The sequence below is a fragment of the Rhinopithecus bieti genome, unplaced genomic scaffold (genome assembly GCF_001698545.2).
Source record: "Rhinopithecus bieti isolate Rb0 unplaced genomic scaffold, ASM169854v2 scaffold_71, whole genome shotgun sequence".
In the NCBI taxonomy this organism is placed as follows: domain Eukaryota; kingdom Metazoa; phylum Chordata; class Mammalia; order Primates; family Cercopithecidae; genus Rhinopithecus; species Rhinopithecus bieti.
Window position 1 is genome coordinate 1,293,317 of NW_016803101.1, and position 16,604 is coordinate 1,309,920.

The 16,604-nt window shown below is 38.2% G+C and overlaps 1 protein-coding gene and 1 long non-coding RNA gene across 2 annotated transcripts in view; one reads left to right on the plus strand and one right to left on the minus strand.

The window, feature by feature from the left end:
- LOC108541016 (zinc finger protein basonuclin-2-like) overlaps positions 1 to 16,604 on the minus strand; it is a 447,341-nt gene that overhangs the window by 180,655 nt on the left and 250,082 nt on the right.
- Positions 2,275 to 9,082, plus strand: LOC108541818 (uncharacterized). The gene is made up of 3 exons (XR_001889079.1): positions 2,275 to 2,389; positions 4,363 to 4,488; positions 8,915 to 9,082. It is a non-coding gene; the product is annotated as an uncharacterized LOC108541818 (long non-coding RNA).

Below are 16,604 nucleotides of genomic sequence, written 5' to 3' on the forward strand. Positions count from 1 at the left end.
AGCTTAGTGAAGGAAGTGGTTTGGAAGATGGATAGGCTTTCAAGAGGCACTGGACTCAAAGGTCCTCAAGGTCAGAGACCGTGTCTTGTTTTGCGTGGCACCCACACACATCCCCTAGCTCAGTGCTGGACCATCATCACTTATGACAAACCTATTTAAGTGATTTCAACAAGCCAAGATGGGGAAAGAAGATCATCCAAGAAGATGGACAAGTACTGCCAATGGTATGGAGGTAAAGCAGCATGGGGCTTGTTCAAAGAACATATGAGTTGCAGCAAAGAGAATACCTAGGACCACAAGGTTAGAAAGGTAGTCTGAAAAATAATTTCGATCAAAATAAAAGATAGCAGTGAGTTTTATTTTAAATTTGTGAACCATGGGCAACACTGACAATTTCCAAGCATATGACTAATTATTAGAGCCTGTATGCCTATTGTGCCAGTTTGAATATGAAAATACCCAGTGTACTTTTCCAATTTTAAAATGCAGATCACACAAGGGAAGGAAAATGTACTGTGTTAAAGAAATAACAAGAAATATGCAAAACTTCCAGGAAAAAAACCCATTATATGCTTGCAACCCAGAAAAATGTTGCTTTAACAAATTTTAAATGTAAAAGACAAAGTCAAAAGGAAAGGTGGCCCCACATGCCACATGTCATTGAAAAATCACTGGTGACAGCAGGTTATGGAGTATTCCCCACTACTACTGTGCAGGCTTCTCAGACTAGGTATTTACAACAAATGCCAACACCTGTACCTCTTCTGAAAAGGAGATCAGGTACTACCTTCATTTTTCAATTACTGAGATTGTGCGCAAGAAGTTCCCCCTGCTACTTTTCCTACGAGTGACAACAGTTAAATGTAAGGAGGAATCTCTTAGACCTCTAACCATAATTTGGGCTCCCCGCATCGTTGAACTGAACCACCAATTCAGCTTTAAGTGAGAAATCCTGGATAACAAGGGCAGGAAACTATGACAATTCCCTGGGTTTTCCCAGAAGAAACAGTGACAAGCACAGTTGTCACTGAGCATGTCATGGAAGATCGCAAAATTTTCTGAGTTGTCTCTGATTCCAGACAGGCAGTGTATTTTCAATTAATTGTCTGGATGACATCATGTGACAACTCGATTACCAAAGAAAGGTAACAGTCACAAGAGGGAGATGAGCAGTACCATATGGAAAACAGCCTCCAAAGAAAGGAAAGAAAATAAGTTCAGTTTTCTGGTTTGTGTGCCCTTGGACCAAACCTAATGAAACAAGGCTCAAAACCAAATTACAGCATGTCCTATATATTAACCCTTGGAATTGAAATTAACCAGAAATTAACACTTGGGATTGAAACCCAAAAATGTTAAATTTCACTGTCACAAGCCTCAAGAAAAAATACAAAAGCAACAGAGGTAGGGGTACACCCTGAGATCAATGGATGAACTTCTAGTAGAAATAGTGGGCCATTGGCCAAAACTTAGAAATCTTTCTATAATATTAATGTCATAAAGACCTTATTAGCAAGGATAGGGTGTTACTCATCACAGCCTCCCAAATCCAAGACAGCACCTAGCACAGAGTTAGCAATCAATACATGTATGCTTCGAAAGAGAAACAGATTCAGTTCACCATGATTGCTTTTGTTTTAAAAGCCAACAAAACCACTTGGAAAAACTTTATTTTTTCCTGAAAAAAAAAAAAATCCAAAAAAATCCATCTAATCCACGTAAATGGCTTCACTATCACAGTAAAATGCACCTTTTCTCTAAATAAAAACAAAGTAGGTTAGAGCTTCCAGGTACTATTTAAAAGAAAGGTTTCTGGGGTATTGTTCCTCTTTTATGATAGTAAGGTGATATGGAAGAGCTACATTCATGAAGTTAAAAAAAAAAATGGCCAGGAGTGGTGGCTCACACCTGTAATCCCAGCACTTTTGAGAGGCTGAGGTGGGAAGATCCCTTGAGCTCAGGAATTCAAGACCAGCCTGGGCAACACAGGGAAGCCCTATCTCTACCCCACCCCCCCCGATCAAAAAAAAAAAAGCTGGGTGTCGTGGCACATGCCTGTGGCCCCAACTACTTGGGAAGCTGAGGTGGAAAGATTACTTGATCTCTGGAGGTCAAGGCTGCAGTAAGCTGTGATCATGCCACTGTATTCCAGCATGGACGACAGAGTGAGACTCTGTCTCTTTAAAAAGAAAAAAAAAAAAAGTCAATCAGGCCAGTTACCTTTCCACACACAAAAACAGTCTGCAGACACACCAGCATGGCCCAAATCAGCAACATTTACTGCTAAGCACAAGGAACACTGCTTGCAAGAGTGAGGATACAGCATGATAAACCGATTATTATTGCCATAATTAACGAATGGTGGTGCAGCTCATAGGTAATTTAGCAGGTAAGTTAACAATTCTGCCTCACATCTTTCTAGATGTTGTAATTTTAGAGTCAGCATTTCTCAAGCTCTTGGTATGTGCCAGGCATTAGGCTAAATATTTTTACATTAATGTTGATGGAGCTCAGGACATGCTACCCCAAAATATGGCACCTGACATACTGAATATTTAAGAGTTTTGAGAGATGATATATGCAAGGACTCTCCGACATTTCCCCATCCTTTTCCCCAGAAGTAGGTCATAAGATCATCATGTGAGAGGTGCACCCCTAAAACCCAGAGGAAAAAAGCATCCATATATCTGAAAGTTGAAAGACATCAAGAGGAATCTAAATAAGTAGGCCTTGCTAAGTTTCCTTCGGTTTACTACTCTTAGCACATACTGGTTCTCGTCTTATCACATTTTTCCAGGACTGTCCATTCTTCATCGAACCTATAAAAACATTCAGGTTTAATTGTTTCTTCAAGTCTTCATTTCCTTATGAAGGAAATGTGTCACATAAAATTTATATTAAATAAATTTGTATGCTTTTCTTTGTTAATTTGTCTTTTGTTACAGAGGTAGCAGCCGAGAACTTAGATGAGTGGAAGGAAAATAAATTTTTCTTCCTCTATAATGTAAATACTTCACATGCATGAATTAATTTAATTTTCATGACAATTGAGCATGCTCGGTACTATTACCTCCATTTTACAGATAAGGAAACTAAGGGTCAAGGAGATTAAGGAACCTGACTAAGGCCTTACAGCTGGTCAATGGAAAAAGTGGAATTCAAAACCAAGTCTGAGAGCTCAATGGTCACATTTGTCCAATTCCATTACATCAAGATAACTCCAATTAGGCTGCCAAATCAAGCAACCGTAACCAGTTAATATTGTTTCCATAACCATATTGAAAATGTTCTGGGCCAGGCACAGTAGCTCACACCTATAATCACAACACTTTGGAAGGCCAGGGTGGGAGGATCATTTGAGTCCAGGAGTTCGAGACCAGTCTGGGCAACACAGTAACACCCTGTCTCTACAAAATAAAAAACAAATAAATTAGGTGGGCCTGGTAGTGCATGCCTATAGTCCCAGCTCCTTGGGAGGCTGAGGCAGCAGGAATGCCTGAACCTCGGAGGTTGAGACTGCAGTGAGACTTGATCACACCACTGCGCTCCAGACTGGGTGATACAGAGAGACCCTGTCTCACAAAAAAAGAAGAAAAGAGGCCAGACATGGTAGCTCACACCTGTAATTGCAGCACTTTGGGAAGCCAAGGCAGGGGATCACTTGAACCCAGGAGTTCAAGACCAGTGTGGGCAATATTGCAAGACCCTGTCTCTACAAAAAAAAATTTTTTTAATTAGCTAAACTTGGGTGCACAGACACTTCAGAAACCTGTCCAGTATCACAGAGACAGTACAAGTGGTGGAAACAGGATTCAAACCTAAGCAGCCTGGCTCCACAGTCCATGTTCTCTGTCACTGTACCATGCTGCCCTTTCCCAGCAATGGTAGTAAGGCCATGCCTGGACTGACCTCTAAAATGGAGTGCCATTTTACAGCGACTAAAAGCAACTTTCGGGGCTACCTATTCTACATGCCCTCATTGACAGGCTTGTAACAATGCCATCAATAATCCCTGATCCCATACCCAGTGGAATGCTAGCTACCCTCTCAGTGACGCCAGTGTCTTGGGGACTGTCATGCCCAACCCCTCCCTGCCATGTGACCTCTGAGATGGTAGGGGGAGCCGAGTCTCTGCTGGTTGGCTACACTGTCTCTGTGACTTAAACCAGATCATCTGGACACCTTATTCTCTGAGCTGGGTTATCCCTGAAAAAAAATGCTCAGGTTGCATTTAACACCTCTTCTCTCTAGCCGAATTTTAGCTCTGGAGCTATTCTACATAGATTTCAGTTCATTCTATAATAGCATAGAGAAAGCTATCCTGTGGACTGCTTTTTAGATGATGAACCTTCTCATTACCAGAATCCGTTCATGGGAGGACACCAGGAAGAAGAAAGCCGTATCGAGCACAGCCACGGACTAGGGACACGACATCAAACATCATGGTCAGAGCTCTCCCCTTATTTACAGAATGCAGTCAGCAGCAAGGTCTGTACATTTCATCTTCAAAAAAGAGGAGTAGGACTTCACATTACAGTACTTAATACACCCTAGGATAAGAGAATCTACAAGTTCTTCAAAACTATAAACCAGAGATCAGGTGGAAACAAGCAGCAATAACAAGAGGTCCAGAAAGGACAGATACTCATCCTTTCCACATAAGCCTTGATTGCACAATTACTTAAGTAAAGTTATGCACCCTCAGAAAACCAATTAATTGTGCTGGTGCTCTCTGAAGCTCTAACACCGGCTTTGTCAACAGCTGAGTGGTTTCATAAAGGTGGAGAACAACAGTTGCAGCTCAAACAGTCCTGAAGCTCTAAGAAAAGGCACCCTTCTAAAACTCACACAACTTTCAGAAAAAAATAAACGAAAATGATTTGTCACCAAAAATATTCATCTTCTGACATGGCAACAACTTTAGCTAAGTCACCAAATTTACCAGCATTTCTATAAGTGAAGCAATTCAAAGTGTTCTTTATTGAACATCTAAGGTATGCTGGGTACAAAGATCACTAAAACGAAGAATCTAAGGGCTCTCTATCACCTGGGGACTTAGAGTGAGAGAGGGAAAGAGAATAATTCAAGGCAATTATAAAAATTCCAAGGAAGGGGTGGCTCTGTTCTGGAGGAAAGGGGAAACATAAAGCCAAAATTCCTGGTTAAAATATTCACAGAAAAATAAACATGTACACCATCGATGTTTTTCTCAAGAATACGAAAGAAGGGAGCAAGGAGAAAATTCAAGCCCAACATAATACTTTAGAAAACAAAATAGTTTTCTTTAAAACAAAAAACAAACAAACAAAAAACACCAAAAGCACCCTTCTGGCACAGCAGGCTTCCTGTGATTGCAGAGTGAAAACTGTACCATAAAAATCCAGTCCATAAGTGCCAGAGGAAAAGAAACTTTCCCCAAATAACAAAATAAAAATAAACCTTCAGTTAAAATAATATATTACACACTGATGTAAACTGAAATGCTCTTGTCCATGGGTTGAGCTTATGAAACCCTTAAACATGAACATGTAACACTAACAAACTATTTGACATTATTATTTGGGTTCAAAGACTCCCTTTCTCTAAATGTTTATAGCACCATACCAGTTATTTCAACTGAGCTGACACAATGAATTTCAAATGATCTAATACTTTTGACTTACCAGAGGATTAGCACATGATTACCCTGAGTAAAAGGATTATTATTACTGCTGCTCTAAGATATTAACACTTTCTGTAACACACTCTAAGGGTGCTGTATAGATCACTAAAAAAAGTGACAAAATGCATGGGGGAAAGGGGATTTTAAAAAAGAAAGGTGGTAAGTGTTCTTCTAAGTTTCTTGCTTAAAATACAGTAAGCCTCCCAATGGTAGAATCAACATTTTGTATGATGCTTTCAGTGGGTAGACAAGTCACAGATAAACAAGTCCAGCATTCAATGCACTCCGGAAATTAAGCCACATATGGCCTTCTTCCCGTGAAGATCATGCTCCAAACAAAAACCCCCACTTTGTAATAGACAACTAATTCTCATGTAATGAATGACAGAACACAGCATTAATGTACTTAACAAGACAGAGCTAAATTCAATGAAGCTTGACGCCGTTTATATGAAAAAGGGTTACATTTGTAGACAGAGCCAAAGGGAGAGAGAAAATCATTCTGAATCCCGAGTTAAATAGTGCAGCTTCTGCTCTGGTTTAGCCCTCTCACTGGAAATAAAGATCAGAGCTAAAATATGACCCTTAAAACTGGCAGCAGCAAAGAAAGCTAAATACCACTGTATTAAAATCTCTTACTGACTGACAAAGAGGCAACAGCTAACGGACTTTGCTCGGAGCTTTTACTGGCAAAAGTGTTATTTCTTCATGGCTAAATTCCTGATCCATTAAAAATGTGCCCCTTCCCTACCAGACTTCATGATATGCAATTCTGCCACCATCTGATATCATGATAAAAATTTCAGACAACCCAAATGATGACTTAGTAGCTACTGAAACTTCTACATACAGCATCAAAACAAAAGATATAGAAGCAAACCATGTGACACAAAATGAGTAGGTAGAAAAGTTTCTTACGTAGAGCCACCATAAGAAAAGATTTATAAAACCTATGAATACCACAGTACCAACTCCCCTTTTCACTGTAAGTGCAGAAAACAGATTTTAAACTACATTTAAAAACACAGCATATGAACAATGCTGATCATTCTGAAAACAATTTATGAATTATAAGTAGATGAGTGAATATTTTAACTCCTTGAGCAGGATTACAGTAAGAACAACGATCTAAACAGCACACTTTATACATCTGGTGATATGACTTATTTCTGTAGGATGTTCTTACACACACAGAGGTAACACCACCTGGAACTGCTATACCTTAAGGCAGGGAAACCTCAACTTTCCACTTCTCTCCTCTATCCACAATGTTATCTGGTTCCGCTGTTGTCACAGAGCCAGGGAATAAAGCTCTTCCAGAAAACTCACCCAAGATCAAACTGTGCCTGGTGACAGCAATGTCCAGGCCATAAGTAATGTTCAAAGGATTCAACAACGCCTGTGACTGATCATTCTCTTTCCCTTGCCATCACCTGCTGATTTTGTCCAGGTGTTTTATGGCTATCTTGAGGATCTGGAGAGCAGACAGAGGGAAGACTTTGCCAATTTCTTTTGTCTGGGATTGTGAATTCCTTACACAGATGGTGGACAGCCTCAGTCCAGGGCAGCACCAGGGTATATTGCCTTCAACCTCCAAATGGAGAAACAGAGGGAAACTTTTTCTTCTTCCACAACACTGCCTGTAATGTGTCTGTGGTTAGCAAAACTGAGACAGTATGGCTTCACAGGGAGTAAAGTGATGAAGAAAAAAAGTTACAAGTAACTTGAAGATATTTACTTGAAGTATTACTAAGCATTTGCCAAGGAATCAAAATGTTAACGAGCAAGATGATTCTAGGAGCAATGTGCTTCTATTATAATGACTTATACAAGGTTTCAGTTACTTTTTCACTTGTATATCAAAGACACCAGGGCTCCTAAATTAACCAAAATAAGACTTTGAAAATCCAAGTCAACCCTTTAAAAGCAATTACACTGCTGTGGTGGACAGAAAATTGGACTAGTGTCTAGACCTAAGCCGTCCAATATGGTAGCCACTAGCCACATGTGGGTATTGACCACTTGAAATGTGGCTAGTCCAAATTGAGATGTGCTGAAAGTGTAAAATACACTGAATTTTGAAGGCTCAGTATGAAAAAAAGAAAAGACAATATCTCAATAAACACTCACATTGATTATATATTTTTTATATTTATTATACATGGAAATCATAATTTTTGATATACTGGGTCAAATGAAATACATTACTAAAATCAATTTCACCTGTTTCTGTTTCTTTTTACTTTCATAGTGTGGCTTGCACAACTATTTCTACTGGACAGTACTGGTCTGGACACTAGGATTCCTGTCTACTTCAATCTCTTGTTGGTTGTATGACCATGGTCTTCTTAACCTCCTGAGCTTCATCATTTCCAAATGAGAGGGATGAAAATTAAGGACAGAGATTCTAAATTTTATAGCTCCCCAAATTATAAAATTTTATCTAATTATTTTTCAGACTTTCATTCCTAAACTCCCTGATTCATTTTCATCTGCGCCCACTCTAAAACAAGCAGTGAAGAATAACCAATAGGAAAACAGGTTTTATTCATTAGTCAATTAATTTAAGAACCTATAGCTCCCTCTGATGACTTTTAGACTAAAATTTTTCAGAAGAATTTGCATAGTATTTTTAATGTAGACAGACTTACTAATCATGAGTCCTATCAGTGATGAATAACTGAAGATGCCATATCAAATAAAGAATATCTATGCCTTAAGTGGATGTGGATTAACAAAGTGATGAATCAGGTTGCTTGTTTTGTGAATTCAAGTTCACTATCACAGGTACACTTGATTGCAATCCATTTGGTCAGAAGGTTACCAAAGCCTCAGTGAAGGTTTTTTCACTAAATCCAAGAAAGTATATCTGAAATTATAAGATACAATGTAGCTGATCCCTCTTGGAGGCAAAATTTTTGACACAAATAGCTGCACAGATTTCATCAGTTATACCTAACTTTGTGATAATTCATAAAACACCTCTTCACATGGTTCTTAGGTGGGTGGCCAGGCCAGGAGGAGGGTATTTTTAGAAGCCTGTTGCTCCCACAACTGGCACTAACTGGCAGTATTAGGTGATTACAAAGGGTTAAGGGAAACACATGTAAAGAACAACAATTTCAGGTGACAATTTAAATGCTTAATTATATACTTTAAAAAACTTACTATTTTTATTTCTCTACTGTTAAAAAACCATGAACAACTTTATTCTCCGCCTTCCCTAATAATAATAAACATTTGGTTTTATAGGTTATACTGAAGATTTGAATCAGTTTGCTGTCTGAATCAAAGAAAGAAAACATAAAACAGGAGGAGAAGATTAAATGCAAGTCAGAAATTCAGTATCTGTTTAATACATGTATTTTTACCAAAATGATGGTGAAACTAAGCCACACATCATGGTTCACTGAAAGCCTTTGTTGGAATACACTGTTGGACATGTAAGACACACATATATCCTTGCTTTATGGACGTATTCCAGTAAACGAGACAGAAAGTAGTCAGGTGAGCCACCAGAGATTGAAAGTGCGGCATAGAAGACTCAGGAGTTAAAAACTAGAAGAGCGAGGGCATACTGTACCAGACTGAATTATTTCCTGTCATGATGTGTTTAAAATTCTAATACAAAGGTAGCAGAAAAGAGAGATCCATAAATTATGTTATATTCTATGTATCCAAAAGGAAGGATTTTCTAAAGAAATGAAAAGACCAAAGTAAAAGGCACTAACAAGTAGATGCAAGTGAATGGGGTAGAACAGTATTGTCAAAGCTAAGGAGCCTGCAGAGAAAACCATCAGAATGGCTTAAACAACTACACTTTGTAAAGCAATTCAGCTGACTATTTAAAAATTTCAACTTAATATGATGTATACCTGATTTTAAGGATCTAACTTACATGCAAGAAAAACATTAGTTTAAATTATTTGCTTTTTAAATATTCCTAATGCATAACAGATAAATACTAAAGTGAGGCTGGATTAATTCACAGTTGCTCTAATACTAGATGTATGTGGATCATAAAGTAAATGGATCTTTCCAAAAGCCTTTGGGAAAACCCAGTGAGGCCAGTTTTGAGATCTATCAGTAGCAGGAAAGTTAAAAAGGATTCAGTAAAAAGCAAAGCAGAAGGGAGGAAATAATGTTACCTTAGAAACTGATTTATTGAATATTTCTGTCCCCTTGTTTAATGTTTCTTAAAACAGAGAACATGATTTGCTTAAATGTCAAACTTGGAAATTACATCGATCTCAAAAGATCACTTCGTTCAATATTAAGTTTTAGCCTAGTCAAGAATTTCTTAAGATATACCAAATGTATTTTAAAATATTTTAAAGTGCTACTTCAAAACTCTAAACTACAATGTTTTTTAAAAGTCTTATTTCTTCACAGCAAGGAGCTTCCAGAAACCACTAAAACATTCTTGCCCTTTGAATGTTTGGGCATAGTCTCTTCACGTGTTATTAATAAGCCAGACGAAGTATTTATATTAATGGCCATACAATGAATATTCAACTGCATGGGGACTCATACCACAGGGCTACGAAAACCGAAAACCACCTTCACGTGGACTTGCCAAACTACCTGATTATACCAAACTTTTCATGGCTGAATCAAAGTTATATAAACGTTCACTATGGCAACAGCACCAGATAGATGCACAAAGAAATATCTGCAATTTTAAAGGGGGAAACAAGAAAAACTGCTCACACAACATAAAAGTTAATTTTACATTAGTATCATTAATATTACACTCACACTGTAACAGCCAAATAAACCTTGTGCTTTAAAAACAGATCAGGTCACTTGAGTCGTCTGCTGCATTCTGCTAAGAAAGCAAAACCTACCATGCATGGCAAGTGTTGACACTCTTCCTCAATGACTTTTATTGTCTCTGGTCAACTTGTAAATCTTCTTTTTCCAAGTATGGAATCAGAATACCTCACTTGTAGAAAGTTACATCAATGGTATTAAAAGCATATTGAAAACTTTAAAAAACTGATCCAAATGGAAGTCATGGCTTTTTTAAAAAATCAAGGTTATTTCTCTAGTTTATCTGAGCATTTAAGGTTTTTTAATCCAACAAGTATTTCTTTAAAGAATGATCTTTATGTGGCTGAAATGAGAATGCACACATGATAGTTTTTCAAGGCCAGCAAGCACTTCCTAACCAAATCCCCCACTTCCTTTGCTAGCTAAACATAACTACTTCAAATGTGTACATCCTTTAAAAAGTTAGAAGAGAGCACCTCGCATGTAATAGCAGGCAGCTGGGAAGCCACTTGGTGCAGTCGGAGTGCACATTTTAGAAAGCAGCTTTTTAACATTCAATAACTAAGTGGTAATTGGGCACAGAAACATAAACTGTCAAACTGAATCAAAACCCCTTTGCTTTTCAGAGAATTATTTGTAAGATTATACTAGAATTAAATTTGAACATGCATCTACCCTATGCATTCAGTCAAATTATGAAACAAAAAAAAATGTTGTGCTTTCTTTGGATAAAATTAATGTCAGCTTTGTGTCCTTAAACCAGACCCGATCGGGAAATGAAATATGTTTAGTCCTGAAATAGTTGTGGTAATTCAATCCCTGCACTCTCCTTATTTTCTTGATGACAAAGAAAAACTCCCAACTGGCAGGGCCACCTGCACTGATTACTCCTCCATCCACACCCACAGAATATGAAAATGAGCCAATGATCATTAACCTTAATTTCTTCTAACATAAACCTCAGCTCTTTTTCAGTCTTGCTACTCAGGGAACTCCCCTGAGATAAAGGAAAAGAGAAGGGGGGAAATAAGGAAATAGGGAGTGAATGCTCAGAGCAAAAGGCGGGGGGCAGTCCAAGTGAAAAGTGGAATCCACTGGCTTTTTAAAAACTGCACAGCTGGCTTACTAAACTTCATACAGAAAAGAGGTTACAAAGATAAAGAGATTCTGAGGCATCACTAACTCTCTAGATAGTGGGATACTTTCCTTCCTAAGCAAACAATGAGAAAGGCTGCTTCCTCTCCACCCTCCCTACGCCCGTCCCTGGGCATCCCATTCCTCCATCTAGACATCACTATATAAAGATAGCCAGCAATAAAGATGGGTCTGTGAAGCAGGAATGCATGTGTGTTGGTAAGATCTCCAGTATGAGGACCAAAGGGCCTCTACGACCAGAAGAGAGATTTCCAAGGTAAGCACTTGCAATTACAGTGGAGAATGTCTAGCACCTTCTGGTCATTCACATTCAAATACAGCCAATTGGAATCATTTTTGGTCCAAGTTGTGTGGAGCTAGATACCATTAGCATGACATCATCTTCTAATGGATGAGGAGCTAGTTGGGGCCCTTAAAAGAAACACAACTAGGAAGGGAGCAGGAAACCTTCAGAAATACCAGTCTCTTTAGCACAGATGTGTGTACTGAATATTATCTTGTAATGTTTGCCTACAGACTTTGGTATATCTTAAGAGGACTCCTCAAAGATAAGACCACAAAAGTGAGGAACAATTCAACATGGCAACCACACACGACCCTGTGTGAAGCATTCCTGAAGCTGAAAGGAAAACAAACTTCAAAAATCATTACACTGCTGAATGAAAGCAGGAAGTCTTTAAAATGTGGGTTTTCGCTAAAATATTAAATGAAAAGATAATAAATGCTTAAAGAATATAATAAAAGTCAAAGTGTTTTTTCCTGCAAGTATATTTTCAAGATGCATGTTGCCTATCCAGTGCAGGTAGACACAACAAAACTTTCATCTCTCAGTTATCCCCTCATTATTTCAACCTCAAATCAAGTAGCAGTCATGAGGAGAGTGAGATAGAAAGGCAGGGAAAATAAACAAAGACAAAAACAGAGACCTGGCTGCAATTTGGTATTGGATTCAGAAGCCCAATTTAAACTAAAACCTGACTCTGGGGTGCTAGCCCTCACCTCCTTCTTGACTAGCCTACAAAACGTAAAAGCAAACACACACATACACCCTGTCTTCTTTTTTCTTTCTCCTTTTTTCCCCTCTCTAATCAGGCTCTCAAAAGTCAATGGTCCCCTCTGGAAGTGAGGACAGGCTGTTGAAGTATTCAGCGCCATGAGTCATTTTACTAGATGCTCTAGCAACTGCCTGTGACCCAGCAGTGAGCCAAGATAGCAGGGCTTTTAATAAAGCAGCACTTTTGCACACTCACAGCCCAGTTAATTTAATACCTGCCGCTTGTTTACCAAACAGCACAGGCATGTCTCTGTGTCGATAACTTGCCAGTGACAGTGAGGCGACTGAATCTGGGCACAGAACAGATGCACCTTTTTACGCTCTGTTAAACTGTGTCACAGACTACAGCCCCCAAGCGCATTCCTTTATTTATCCTGCAGCCAGCTAAGCTAATTGTCAGAGACAGACCTGGTTCTAATTCTGCAGAGTCCAGCAACTGTCGGAGCCTATGTAGTGAGGCACGAAGGGTACAGAACTTAAGAAGGGAACAGTAGAAAAACAGAGTCTGAGGATAGAGGCATAATCTGCCAATATTTTACTTAGACTTTGAAAATACCACCTGTCTCAATAGCAGGTTATGGGAGTGGGGACAAAGGTAAAACAACCCCAGTGTCAGAATGAAGCAGAAGCAAGCAAATGTCAAAGCATATTCCTATGTAAGGAGAACACAACACAGCAGCAATGGCATTCATTTTCCAAAGAATATGGTACAGCCAGTACAGTTTTAAGATATTCACAAGCTCAAAAACCTGCTGATAACAGGCCAGTATTCAATACAGCTCACACCAGCAGTTCTGCACAACACCAGGATTGAGCATTACAGAGACACCCGATGTAAGCCCATTAATGACACCAAAATTACTTAAAAGACTAGTCTCTCAATCCTCCAGCCATACAACTTGAGTCTGCTTGATCATGTGTAGACAAAGAAACTCCCATTTATTGTTCTCCTCATACCGTGTGGTATTAGAAGTGTTTCTTATGAGCTGTAATACCATACTCATATTTTATCAGTAGCAAGAGTTCACTCCAGTTAAAGTTCTTCACCCGTCATAGGCATTTTTCAGCAAATTAATGTCTTTTACTTGCATGACTTCTCTTCATATTATAATTTGGGGTTTAAACGGATCATAATACTTTACAGAAAGTAAAAGAGAAAAGAGCTCGGTGTTGATAATTTTACCACTTATGACTAAATGACCTCAACTGAGGAATAAAAAATTAAGTCATTTGTCTTATGAGGTACAGAAGACATTTTACGGTGTACAATTTAGCTAATAACGGGTTCAGGCCAATCCTTAAGAAGTCACATGTTTCCATTGTCCCTTCACCCCCCGCTTATGTTTTACCACATCCTAACAAAAACATGACCAGAACTGGTGAAAAACATACGGTTCCAACTAATGAATCACATACTTTCCCGCAAGTACAGTAAGTACTACCAGCTGTGTGACAGTCTTGCTTTGGCAGTGGGACCAGCTAAGAACAAGCCGGCCCATCTGAAAGCAGCTGTACTGAAAAACCACAAGCAATATAAGTGTGTCTGCCTTCTCAGGGCAGCTTTGTCTCTGTTCTATGTCTCTGCTCTGTCCCCAGAATGTGCCAGCCATCTTGTTTAGAGAAAGTTTCAGAAATTACAGAGGTAGGGAGAAAATCCACACATTCAAAACCCTTAAGTTTTCAGAAAGTGTCACTTTATCAAGTGGAACGCTGCAAGAGGTCAATTAAAGGAAAACACCTCTCTCCCACATCCAACCTTCCATATGCATCTTTTGGGGTTTGCCTTAGATTAAAAAGTGTGCATATTTATGTATCTAAATAAGTGAGGTGGGAGACGGGGGGAGGAACGGCACAGGATCCAGCTACTTACAGATGGGCTGACGCATGCATGTGAACACACACAGACACATACGCAGAGCAATTCGCAGATTATCAACTCATGCCATGAGCTACTGCAAAAAAGTTCTATGATTTTAAACTTGCCATTTATACAACAATAAGCTTCATTTGTAACCACAAAGCATTCTGAAAAAAATTCCCTGGCAAGCCCCAGATATTTTTACACAAATGCACTTTTCCTTTCTGTGAAACAACATTCAACTGGATAATCATTGCTGTTAAAGGGAAAGAAAGTCCAACAGCATTGGTCTAGAAATGTAAGTGGAAAACAGTAGGATTTTTAAACTTCTGTAATGTCTGAAGGCAATAACTAATTAAAATTTTTTTAATGTCATTAAGTGATCAGTAGCTTGTATGTAGCACCTAAGTACCATCTCAGGCTTGTTCTACAAAAAATAAATACCTACCATTGTCATTCTTGACTTTTCCAAAGTCTCAATCAGAAAATAAATACAATGTAGTGAAATTATTTTGTTTTTTCTGAGTGTTTTACATACAGAGAAATCAAATGTAAGGACTAATCAGGAAGCTTTACCTGTTATGTTTACTTTTATTGCCTAATTTAGCCAAACACATTACTCTAAACTATAATGTTGTAAAGATGCTTGATTCGGCAATAATCTAATCCAAAAGTTATATTAACATCACGTTTTTGTATTTATACCATAGTTGTGTGAATAATTTTTGTTTTGAATGAGCTATCAACATAATACTCAAAAAATGGTCAGAAGACTCTCTACATTCAGAAGACTCACTACATTAATTAGAGAAGATCTTGGCCCCTGTGGTTTCTTCCTAAAATTCACTCTTCCTAAATGAACTTTAATGTTTGTGTGTTTGGGGAAGTTGAGTGCTGGGCTGGTCAAGGGCAAGTGCTTAGGGTGAATCTAGAAATCACATTGATCCCTATGATTGGATAAAGGCAGACAGCAGAATTGGGAGCACCAACAGTAATCGGGAAAGAGTAAAGGATGAGCATCTGCAGGCATACATTGGAGGAATTCAGGTTCCATTACAAACCACCACATAAAGCGAGTCACATGATTTTTTTTTTTGGTTTCCCAGTGCATATAAAATTTATGTTTATTCGATGCTGTCGTCTATTCAGTGTACAATAGCATTATGTCTAAGAAAAACAGTATACATACACTTAAAATACTTTATTGCTAAAAAATGCTAACAGTTGTCTGAGCCTTCAGTGGGCTGTAATCGTTTTGCTGGTAGAGGGTCTTGCCTAGATGTTGATGGCTGCTGATTGATCAGGGTGGTGGTTGATGAAGATGGGTGCCTGTGGCGTCTACTCATAAAATAGACAGTTTGCCACATCCATTGACTCTTCCATTCAGAAAAGATTTCTCTGTTGCATCTGATGCTTTTGATAGCATTTTACTCACACTAGGACTTCTTTCAAAATTGGAGTCAATTCTTTCAAACTCTGCCACTGCTTCGATTTATAAAAGAAATGCAGTATCTACAGAGTGCAGTAAAGCCAAGTGCAATAAAAGGAGGTATGCCCATGTTCAAGCCTGAAGAACAGACTCAGCTAATACATAGACTTAAAAAACAGTACACTGATAAACAGACATATAATTTTAAAAGAATATTGACTCATTTATAGCACTTAGTTCATGTTAAATCTAATAAAGAATACTAGTCTAAGAGGGAAAAGTCCAAAACTGGATTATTAAATTACACAGTAAAATCTATCAAGAAAGAGCTAATATGGCTGAGCCAAAATTATGATTACATTATGATAAAAGCATTAAAATTCAATTATTAATAACATGGAAAGATAGTTACAAAATATTGATAAGCAAAAAGCAGCTTACAAAGCAGTGTACTCAGTATGATCCTCTATTTTTAAAATGAATACAAAAGAAAAGTGAAAACATAAAATGATTAACACCTGTGTGGAAGGAACTATTGGCAATGGTTTCACTCTTGTTAAATTCCATTTTCTAAACTTTAATTTTTTAGCATGTATAAACTACACATAGGAAAAATAAGTGTACTTCTTTTCCTTTTTTTAAATAGTGTGATAAATTTTATTTTAAGAAATCT